Genomic DNA, 12,304 nt, shown 5'->3' on the forward strand with positions numbered 1-12,304 from the left:
TCTAGCCCCGACACCGACTTATCAGCCTCTGGCTCCAATAACCATCTCGTAGGTCCAACCTACGCCTAGTTCGATGCAACCCATATCAGCTGCATCTCCTGCATAAAAAATTATGCCATCAATTCTGGAAAACCAACAGACCTCTGAGGTTAAACCCTTGAGTCAGTTGAGCTTGCCCAGGTTAAAGGCGAATTAAACACATTTAAAGAGACCTTGGCTAAGATCGGAGTTCCAAATATATTTCCTCAAAAATCTTACGTCAAGGATATTTTTGGTGATGTCAAACCTCTTCCTTTGGGTTTCGAATTCCCTTAGTTTGAAAACAAGTTCAACGGGAAAGGTGATCTTGAAAATCACATCATCGCTTACCTATTGATTGTTCCTGCACTTGAAGAGAAACCTCGTCATCTCAAGGCCATGTTTCAATACACTCTCTCTAGACAAGCTTTAACATGGTTCCGAAAGGTGATATCAAAATATCCGAATCAAACTCCCGATGAGTTGCTTCAATGTTTTCTTGAGCAATATCACAGGACTAAAGAGAGATCAACGACCTTTGATAAATTGGTCTCCACGAAACACAATTCGAGCAAGTTGTTTATAGATTTTCTCCAACGATATAGAGAGGCTACATAAAAAGCCATTGACTGCATGCTTCTGAAGCCTCTAAGATTAGTTTAGCTATAGAGAATGCTTCCCTTGAGCATAAACTATACCTCAGTAACAGAATTCAACCTTTCTCTTTTGACTCAATGCTAGAAATGGTTTCACGTTATGAAAGAGCAAAGGAAAGGGCCTGAGATCGGTGGTTAGGTTCTCGATCTCACCCTCCTGATCGAGGTGATATGGTGGCACGTGTCTTGGGTCTCTAGTGGACTCGGGATTTGAGATCACTCTCTCAGAACCTTGCTCGAGGGCAAGGGCAAGTATAACAACCAATGAGCGAGGAATTTTAGGTGGATTCGGGATTTACTCTGGCTGGCTTGCGTGGGCTCCCTCTTAGATCACGAAGAAAGCCCCCCAGCTGCTTGAGCAGGTTCAGAATCACCTCCCTTGACCTGTAACCCTTGACCTGTAACCCTCTTGTTTTTCTACGCAACACTTCTATGGTTAATTTGTAAGCCAAGTGGGTCGAAAAGGACCCACCTTTGTCTTAGGGTAATGCACGTTCATGAGAGAAGGTGATGAAGTGCAATGTTAGATGCTAGCATGATAATCGAAAGACACCGACTCAGAGTGGTAGCATGACGGGCATGGTTCACCGGACTAGCACGACAGCAGTACTACTCGAAACCAAGGTCGGCACGTCGGTGCTAGGGTAGGCCTACCCTCAATCAAGTGAGAAGAGAAAAAGGCGAAGAGGAAAGAACGCGACGGTGAAGAGAAGAAGAAATTCAGATGTTGATAGACATCGCGGTGGGCAATGCAAGGAGGCGTCGCATCCCTTGTGGACAGTACTAGCTCCTGACGAGGCACATGACGATGGTTTCTCTTAGGCCGCTAGGTGATAGACGTGGGACGCAGGGAGAACGGCAATAGGCACCAGACGCACAGAGGAAGCTCGCAGAGGGCGATGGGTGCTGCCAAGGCCTCTAGTGGGCGGCAATAGGTATCGTCGTCTACGTTAGATGCGCAGCAGAGGAAGGCTCTTGCAGGCGGCAACACAGTTCGCCATCTAGGTTCTTCACCGAGACGTCAAAGCTATGTCTACAAACTTCACTGCGAGAAAGAGACAGACGAGAAGGAGGGAAAGAAGACTCATGCATGGTGCTGCCATCGTCATTCACAAACTGTGAGACCAAGGGAGAGGCATGCACAACATTGCCACTGTCGTGCACGGCCGCCGCGAGGGACTCAGAAGATGAAGAGGGAGAAGAGCAGGGAGAAGGGAGAGAGAAAAAGAAGAGGGAGAAGGTTTACCTCAACCCTAAGGGTATCTATCGAAAGTTTCCCTCTCTCTCAAGCGTAACACCACAATGGTAATAAAGAGAAACTTGTATTAAGTGAAAACTCTCTCTTGTGTGTAAATGTGTCTGTCGTCTCTCTTTTTTTTTATTTGCGTACAATGATGGCACGTATATATAGAAGTGTGCCCTAAACATGGGTCGATGATCAAAAGTAACCCTAATTGCTGGAAATTAAGATTAAATTGAATTAAAAGAAATTAGAAAATAGGGTGCAAAATGACAGATTTACCCCTTCTTAACAAGTTGTGGAATTCTAGAACAATCTTGACGTTGCCCTAGGACTTTCGTGTTCTTGGATGGATGATTTGGGGTCGTTCTAATGCCTGATTGATTGTAAGATGATTTTTTTCTTGTAGTGCTCAGCGTGACGATTGATTTGATACCAACTTCAAGCCATGGATCGCGTTTTTGGTACATGATCATGTGACTTGAAGTTTGAGTAGATATTGAAACTTCGAATCGATAGTGTGTTCGCTCTTTGATGTTTTTTTGTGTTTTTTCCCTGAATCACACTGAGAATGCCGTTACAATCACGGGGCACCAAACGCAGCTTGATTTCAGGGCCGAACAAATATTTTGTAAGTTTGGAGTTTTGACCGGAATTAAGGATTCCGGTGAAAGAATTTATAGTCTGCTCATCAGCTTCGTGTGCAAAATCTGACCATTTATCATGTACGGGATCGGGTCAGAGATGGCCCGAGACCTTATACCCACAATGAAATTGTTCTTGTGTCGATCGAGCTCACGAGCAGCGTGATTTGGCCGCTCAACCGAGGCACGACGCTGCTGAATTTCCGGCACTTTCTTCACGATTCAACAACTTTTCTCTAGCTTTTCTTCACGCTTGGGTATCATCACAAGGGGTGCCACATATCGAATCGCTCGTCTTGACTAGACGAACATGCTCACTAAATTTGAGCACGATCCGATGTGGGAAGGCCGAGATATGAGGGATGAAAGTCACTGGTCATGACTGCCCCATTAATGGTGCAGTACTGCAAGGTGACCGCACGGGAATAGCGAGCGGCTTCTCCTGTTTCACTTTTTTGCCTATAAATTCTTCCTAGAGTGTCCGTTTGAGCTGAAACTTGACTCATGGAGGTTTTCAACTGTGCCGGATCTAATGGTGGTCGTCCCATAACAGTTTGGGATGCTGAAAAATGTAGCTCTAGTTATAGGGATCTGTTTCAGGGTGCTAGAGGCCGATTCTACCAGAACTGTTTCTCAGTCTTCACTGCCTTAGACATGTCGAAATGCGACGAAACTTGGTAGGAGACTTTTGAGAGACCTCATGAAGATCTTGGCCAGTTCTGAGATTGTCAAAATTTTGACTACTTGCTAAGCTTTTATTGAGCGAGGCCCTCATGTTGATGAAAAATACCTTCCAACAATCGGTCACCAATTACAGTGGGGCAAGAGTCGAATGAAACCATACTGGGGAAAGAGTCAGATGAGTCATGAAGGAACACTGACTATACTGAAGATTCATCTAAATGTAACTCTGAAGAGATGACAATTAAAGAATTTGATGGCGGTCCCAAGTCAGAACTATCACCAGAATCATTATGGACATAGATGGGGCTTACTCAAGCAAAGCCAGGAAATATCAAATGATAGGACTGATGAAGATGAAGAAGTCCTAGCTGGTATCAACTTGATAAAGATCGAGGAGTCAAAATCCCTGCTCAAGCCTGAAAATCATCCAATATGGCCTTGGGGCACAGGAAGAAACCACCCAGAAAATGAAGACCGTATCAACTTGATAAAGATCGACGAGTCGAAATCCATGCTCAAGCCCAAAAATCATTCAATATGTCCTTGGGGCACAAGAAGAAACTTCCCTAAAAATGAAGATTGAAATGGTAGAGTGACGTATTTTACTAAGGAATTTCAGACACCAAATGATGAAAATTGTCATAGCTCTGGGTTTATTCTATGAGGAGCTCCCATAGAATTAGAGAGGTCCAACCTACAAAAGGAGGAAACAATTCCAACAGTCACAGTAAAAGTTGAGAATATGAAGACACAAAGGTACTAAATTATCCACATTTTGAAAAAAATACCAAACAAGTATGAGCTCACTCAAAACCTTGTGCCTAAGGAATTTCATAAAGAAAGTGCCAAGGATTGCCTTAGCCCAGGGTCCATGATTAAAGAGAGAATCAAAGAGCCACACAAGAAGTTCCAATTGAATTGGAAGGCAAAAACTTGCAGAAGGTTCAAGACAAAGCTATCCTAGATAGCAGGGCAGGGGTAGATGACCCAAATCTTGGGGCTATAGATTCTCAAATTCAAATTGAGGAGAGTAATTGCAGCCAAAAATTTGAAACTCAAGAAAATGAGGAAAATACAAGAAAAATCTTGATTCCAGTGGAAGAAACCAACCCACAAAAAGTTCAGGACATCCCTGTGATACATGTCACCATAAAAGAAAATGACTCAATTAGTCCCATCTTTCAAATAAGTGCAATGAGTGACCCACAGGAGGCTCAGTCAACCATGAGCTCAAATGATTTCCCAAAGCTAGAGATTATCAAGACTACATTAGTGAGGAATGCCTTAATCTCAAAAGTAAAATTCAAGAAGAAACAAAGGAGTCAAGCCTAGATGATTCAATTGAACCGTCCCTTAATGTGAACCCAAAAGAAAATCTATCCCCTCAAGAATGGATGAAAGAAATTGAACCTCTAGCAATCCTAAGAGGCCCACCTGGGCCACCTTCACCTAACTTCTTGTCAGATCCACCTATTTGGGATGAAGAGTCGAGCCTAAAGCAGTCAATTATATCAGTTACTATCATTGATCTAGCAATCAACACAGAATAAGAGAAGGATCCAAATTTCATCCATCTTGAAGATTCAACACCTCTACAAGAGTTAAAAGAAAATCAGACCCCAAGATATTCTAAGGGGACCACTTGGTCGACTTTCACAGGATTTTCTGAATAACCCACATATATGAGATGAAGAACCAGATACTAAAGACCAAATCATACTATTCCCTAAAGAGAAAGGTTGTAAAGAAAATGATAGGACGAGGAGCATGACTCCACTACTTGGGGCACCCAACATTTAAGAAAAAAAAAGAAGATCCAGCAAGGGAAATCCTATCCACCAATTTGATAGATATCACCCCATTTGATGAAAATACTATAGAGGCGGTCCCATTCAAGATACTAATTATCTCATAAAATGGAGAAGACCCTACAGAGGCAGCCTCGCTAAACCACTTGATAGGGGCACCCTCACTTGATGTTGAAAATAAAGAAGGGGCAACTGGTGAGGCCCATGCCTTATCTGATGACTCTCAACATGCCTTGAGGCGATATACTCCTCGAAAGCAACATGAAGTTGCAACTGAAAAAGATTACTGAAAAGGTGTGGGGTGATCATTTACTCCTCCTTTTCAAATAAACCAATTGGGGCATCCATGCTCTGCTTAAGCATTCTACTCCGTGGTATGGACAACCTAAGGAGTTGAAAATAGAAAAAAAAACAAAAAAGAAGGAAAGAGGATGAACTTAGTCAACCCAACAAGAGATTGAAGGACTAGGAAGGTGAGAGTGACTGCGAGTCTGAAGATCAAGGCTCGAGTAAAGCAATCCAAGGAGGAAAGATTCTATAAGAATTCGACAACCTTTGTCAAGGAAGTATTTGATACCAACAAGGGGTAAGGAAAATCTAATGATAACCAAGACTAGGACCTCCGTGCCACATGGAAGAAGGAAGGATGATAGAGTTCTTATTTGTTTTTTTAGGACAAAGTTCTACAAGAAGGAAAAAAACGCGAATCTTCTCCTTCTCATCTTTCTTCATCTTCTTCTTCAAATAAAAAATAAAAAAAATTCTTCCATGATGATAAATTGAAAGGCATCTCAAGCATTGGAAAAAAAAAAGTCACTGGGTTGAACATCCGAAAGGGATCCTAGTGATAGAGAAAGAAAAAAAGAAGAAGAAATCCTCTCGGGTTGAAAATTGGAAAGGAACCTCGAGCGTTGGAAAAAAGGCGACTAGGCCGAACACCCGAAAGGGACCCTAGGAAAAAATAAAACTTCTCTATCTTTTCATTTCTTCTCCAAAATCTCTAGAAATTCTTCTCTCCTCAAGTTAGAATAGTGTCAGAAAGTAAAGGAAGGCATCAGTCCAAGTAAAACCTGAAGAGGCTCTACTATCTGAACTTCAAAAGAGTGGTAGTGGAGGAGCAAAATTGGAAGTCAAAGGATATTTTAATCACTCTAAGGCAAATCCCATATCATCTAAGACACCGATTTGCTCGAAAAAGCAAGAAAACTTCTTCCTTGAATGGTGACATAAGAGCCAAGATTGGAACACGAGGAAGTACTTGGTGATTCCTTGTCTTGAAAGTCCCCAGTAGAGGCTTGACAAACTCATGACAAAAGGAAAAAAAAAAAACAAAGAAGAAAAATAGAGAGCTCCATGGTAGCATGAGCCTAAACTGCTTACCAAAACTTGTTTTTCAAAATTTCTCATCCATCTTAAAAAGTTTCCCTATGTGTTTCATGAGTTTCAAAAACCATAATTTCTTTTGTTAAAGCGTAATTCCAAACTCTATTTCTATTTCAAAATTCAATCTATCTTCAAAAAATTCTAAAATGTTTAAAAAAACACAGGAGTTTCATGGAGGCTTGGATGTGATGCATTCGCCACCGCCAAATCTTGGATTGCCATGCTTGCAAACGCTTAGGAAAATAAAGACCAACCAATGGGTTTCCATACCAAAAATCCTGAACCTGTGGACCCTAAGAATCAGAATCAAGGAGAACAAGAAGTTCAATTAGCCAGAAATTCATCATCCCATCATTTATTCAAAATCAAAATCCCATTCGATTGGAGAATCAGACTCCAAGAAAGAGCTCTAAAGTCAAAGATGACTACACTGGCAGCTTCCTAGGTAGTATTGGAGTGACTGCAACAAGGAGTGTCGCCTGCTCAAAGATAGCATGGTTCCTGTTCACTATCACTTCAGATCCCGATTGTCGGAGACTTCTCAACTATACTGACTCAAAGAAAGAAGTGCTAGTTCAATGTCTTACGGATCAAAAGCATCCATCGACGTACTGCCTACCCAAAGGGCACTGGTCATTCAAAAGAATGATCTCTCGAAAAATGTTTTCCTTCTCACCGTGTCTTAGGTATCTACTTCTTTGCTATACACCTGGTGCCCCAGGTGAACGCCAAAGAGGGACAACAGTAGACAACCCCCGTGAGGTTTTAGTTAAGGTAACTCCAAAAAACCTCGATTCTTAGCCTAAAGGACCACACAAATCCTAGTAGACCTTAAATAACCTAAACATAATATAATTCCTTTAAAATTGCCTAAAACCTATCCCAACTTGAGGTAGAGGCCAAGAGCTTTCCAACAATCCAAGAATTACTAGAATCAGACCTACAGATAAAACGATCTAACAAATGACTATTTAGTTCTTGTGAGACCCAATTATCGGGCCATTGGTCGGGCTGTAATATGGTTCAGTAGGCCCAGACATAACCTAATGATGCAATTAATGCGTTTTATGATGCAGTAAATGCGTTTTCTTTAATTAGATAAGGATGAAGCTTTAAGATAAATCCAAACAATTCCAAAAAAGTCAAGAAAAATCATCAATGTAATTCTATAAATACCCCCTCCATAACCCAAAATAGGAAGACCAAAAAGGAGATCAAGAAGTTCCTCAGAAATTCTTGAAATTAGAAAAATAGCCCAAAATACCCAAAATAGGAAAACCCCTTAGAAAATTTCTAAAACATTAGCAAAAATTCCCAAAACTCACAAAAAATATCAGAATTCATATTCAACCTTAGTATATCTCAAAACCATTAGAAAACTAAGGAAATTCTACTCCAATCCTAAAAAAAGCCTATGTAGACCCTATCTAAAATTCTCAGCTTTCTCCCCTGCTTTAGGAGCCCTAGATCTAGGTCAAGAGAACCTTAGATCTACCAATTCTGTCAAGAAAAGACATCTAAAAAAGGAGATGATGGCACAAATTGGAAGAGTTGCCTGATCCAAGCCCGAAACTCTTAAGTTCGGGTCCTTAAAGGCAAGTATATCTTTCTTTGCTTAATTTAGTTTGTTTTTCTTCATTTAATTATCTTTTTTTTTTTTTTCTGAAAATTAATTCATCGTTATATTTAATTAAATTTAGAAGTCTTTTTTTTTAAAGTCAAAATACGGATATGGAGCTAGCGTTGTTAGTTGACTCAGTAAAAGACCAAATTTGTACAGATTTAGGCTTTTTCTGAGCCCATAATTCAAGTAACCCCTCTCTCTACCTTTTCAAAGGTAGCTCAGTTTTTATTAAGATTTCAGCAGGTCTCATCCTAGAGATTGGTGTAGATCCGAGCGTAAACATATTCTATCAAGGACTTGGTAGAATATTAATTAAAGACCTTACAAGGCACCAAGTCAGGGAGAAAGCTAGAGGGATGGAATTGAGCTCTAATGTACTATGAAATAGGTGAATGGGAACCCTACCTAGGATAAAGAGATCCTAAGTCCAAGGATCAACGGGAAAAACAAGTCGCTCATGTAATGTATGATGGATATGGGTACCACAAAATACTGTATTATGAAATTTATAAAATATTTGCCCTCATTCCTAACAATGTGGTACAATTTACAACAATGAATGGAGAGGTTGAGCATTGATTTTAATGATTCTATTTTCCTAGATGATGGAAGTTCTTGGGTAGGGTGTCGTACTGCAAGGCATCCTCCATAGACTCACCTATGTGAGTGTAGAAGCGGATGCCGCGTCTTATGAGAGTTGGGCATTCTCTAGAGCACTCATGAAATCAGGATTAGCACATGGCCTTTAATGTGCAAGTCTTTTTAATAACCATAGCTTTTGAAAAACAATGTGTGGTATGTGGAAGGTTTATCAATCAAGGACATAGCTCAAGGTGTGTCCACTCACTGTCCCGATAAGCGTTCTGCATAATACTACGTGGATGTTAAAGGTTTTAAGATACCTTCACTGATACATTCATCTTTCTTGATATATTTGGAGAGGGGTCTTGTTATTTTGAAACAGGCGTGGGATTGTTAGCTTTTTATAGAAGATGTGTTTCCAAATAACTTTTAATTTTAAATTTAGTGAAAGTCTATTTTTATAGTATAGAATTTTTGGTCCACACTTCATTTTTGTAATGCTTTTACCATCTTACGTGGAATTTTTTAAACCCCTATTGCACTTTCTCATGAGGTGTTACAATTTTTTAGCACCTCTTTCTCTCTCTTCAACAAACTCTCTCCCTCACTAAAAATGCCCTTTTACGGGCTCAATTAACAAGAAGGGGCTCCTGATGCCAGGAAGCAAGACGTTCTCTCTCTCGTTAACAAAGCTCACTTGATTTTTCAAGTAACAATTTTATTGTATGTAATGAAATATATTTGTCTATTATACCCAATCCGAGTTTAATTATACTAATTCGAAGATTTGTGTGGTGAGAGAGAGAAGTTTACCATCCTAATCGATGTTTAATTATATCGATTAGATGATGATATTTGTAGTCAGAGAGATATTTGTTCCAATTGATGTTTGTAGTATCAAATCGATTTGAAAGAAATATCAGTATTTTTGAGACTGCGGTTTATACGGGTCACATGAGTGTGCAACTCAGGGACTTAGGATTGTATTCTGATTTGGCTGTATCTTGGGAGTGTACTCGTCAGGACTTGTTGCACATCGAAAGTTTATTGAGATAGGGGTGTTTAACACGTAGAAGAAAGCAAGAGCATCTCGTGCTTCCAGATCAGCTAATTTGGTCCTAGTTTTATGGGAGTTTATGTCCACCGTGATAACCACAGTGAGACCCCATAAACTAACAATTAATAGAGCACATTAGGCATGGATTTATTTCCCATGCTTATGGGCACCATGGTCGGGCCTAGATTTACCTAGCTTGGGCTCCCTCAAGGACCGGGGCTCAATGAACCCCCTCTCGGACAACCGCTTGACCAACCTGCACGTGTGCATCCCACATATCGTTTGTGGATAAGTATTTCCAACGGTGAGAGGATTTTAAAGCGATAAAGAGGTGGACTTGAACATCTACCATGCCATGTTGCTTAGAGTTGTGTAAGGGTGAAAGATATAGAAAATCTCTCACAGCTCGAACACCATGTTAGCCGGTAGTTAGAGTAGTACAAGGGTTAAACCTAAAAAAAAAGCTATCTCAGTATGACCTCAGCCCAAGTGACTAAGCGCAAGAAAATCAATGTTTCTTACGACTCAACAACACTATGTGAACTGATGGTAGAGTAGCAGTCCGAGAGTTAGAACCCTAAGGCATGATCTCAGGAAGACCCTAACTCGAGTGCTCAAGGGTGAGAGAAGAAATGAGTAAAGAGTAAGAATAAATAAATGATGAAACAAAAACAAAATAAAAAGAGTAATCGAGAGAGGAGAATATGATGGTGAGAGGGGACTTACCCAACTTAGGTGCTGGTCCGAGACTTGGGGGGGCAAGAGAGGTTGAAGAGGATGAGAGCGTACATAGTAAGAGATGGACCCACCTTAGGAACGGGTTCGGGCTGTTGGGTGAGACAGAGAAGACAGTAAAGTAAAGGGGAGGGGGCGATAATGGACCTGCTTATGGTGCAGGTCCGGGACTCTAGACAAGAGAGAGAGGGTGAGAGGAAGAGAAGAACATAGAGGAGCAGCCAGGCCCACCCTAGGTGCGGGTCTGTGCACTTTTAGACATGAGTGAGAGAGAAGGAATAAAGAGAGAGAGAGAGAGTGCAAAGGGTAGGCTCGAACCCACCCTAGTGTTGGACGCCATTTTTGACATACTTCCATGAGCCTATGCGAATAAGGAGAGAGCCGGCAACAGTCTGGTCTAGCGAGTTCAAGATTGTGTCAAAAATAAAGCCTCCAGCCTAGTGACCTAGGTGCAGTTCCCTCGCACTAAAGAAGGACCCTTCACTGTAGCTCTATGCTAGCGGCTACAACAGGGGACCAGACCACCACCATTGTGCTCAAATTTGGGCTCAATCAGACCTCCCTAGTGGGGTCTACACTCATGCAGCCTCGCTACTCATGGGTTTTACCATAGTGCAGTGTGGCTTCACCAAACCAGTCCCGAAAATGGGGACTGGTACGATGTTTTCCGGCAATAACGTCTCCAACCCATCGCACCTTCCTCTGAAGCTAGACAGAGCTCAAATGTTGACATGTTCCAGATCACGCCAACACCGTCATTTTGACCAATGGCACAAATTGTGGCAAGAGAGAGAACCCCCTTTGCTTTGAAGAGGAAAGTGGCCGGAGAAACCAAAGAAAAAAAACAGGGTTCAACAATCTCTGGATTCGGTGTAACATAGCTGAATATCCAAGCCGTGGATTAATGCGAGGAGGAGTTCAATAGAACCACCTCGCAAAGAGCTACATTCTGGTACAACTCTTGCATTCAATCTGTGGTTCGATGAATGCAAGTCCTTAGGTCACCAAAAAAGCAAATCCAGTTGGTTGTTGGAATCCCTGTCTATGACAACCTTCCAAATTCGGCAAAGGCACAAATCTACGCCAAATCAGCCCAAATGTGGTGGAAAACGACTGCAGCAGCCTCCTCTCTGACTTGCAAACAGAGCCAAGAGCCAAAACGATGCAGCTCAAAGATGCATTGACAGACAAAGTTCGCAAAAATGGCTGGACTTTCACCCCGGGGACAAAGGCCACCACAACATGATTGAAAGGCATCAAAATGCTCACAAGCGAGAGAAGAACAAAGATATGTTGCTGAAACAGCCAAACAGTTGCCACACATTGTAAGACCTGCTTCCAAGGTCTTCCCATAGCGAAGCAACCTGCATGCAGGGACGGTCTCATCATTTGGAAAAAGATCACAGGGACATTTTGGTCATTTGTGCCCAATGTTTTGATTTGCTTTGAATTTGTTTAATTGTAATTAAGCTTAACATATGAGCATTCACTACTGTTTCGTGAGTCCTATATATAAGCAAGCTTAATTCACTTGTAAAAAGGAGACTCTACAACCCCCTCTTTTCAAGTTCTATTACCCCTAAAGGCTAGGAAGAATCAAGGCTAGATTTTGCTTGTGAGCTTGTCTTTGTGACTTCCTAGCCTCTGTGGAAGAGGAGAGAGATAGGGAGAGAGAAAACTTTGAGGGAGTGAGGATAGCCTTAAGTGTGCGATCCTGCGGGCACCCCGATTGTGGGGGTCACCCCCACTTCACCTATGCTGAGTCACTCTTTCTCTCACTCTCTATCTCTCTCACTCCCACCTCCACGTGTGACTCCGCTCGCATAGTAGCCCACATCTACCTGCAAGACTGTAGACGAGAGCAAACCCGCAA

This window comes from Amborella trichopoda, chromosome 9 (genome assembly GCF_054954075.1).
Source record: "Amborella trichopoda isolate Santa Cruz 75 chromosome 9, AtrichopodaSantaCruz75HAP2 v2.0, whole genome shotgun sequence".
NCBI lineage: Eukaryota > Viridiplantae > Streptophyta > Magnoliopsida > Amborellales > Amborellaceae > Amborella > Amborella trichopoda.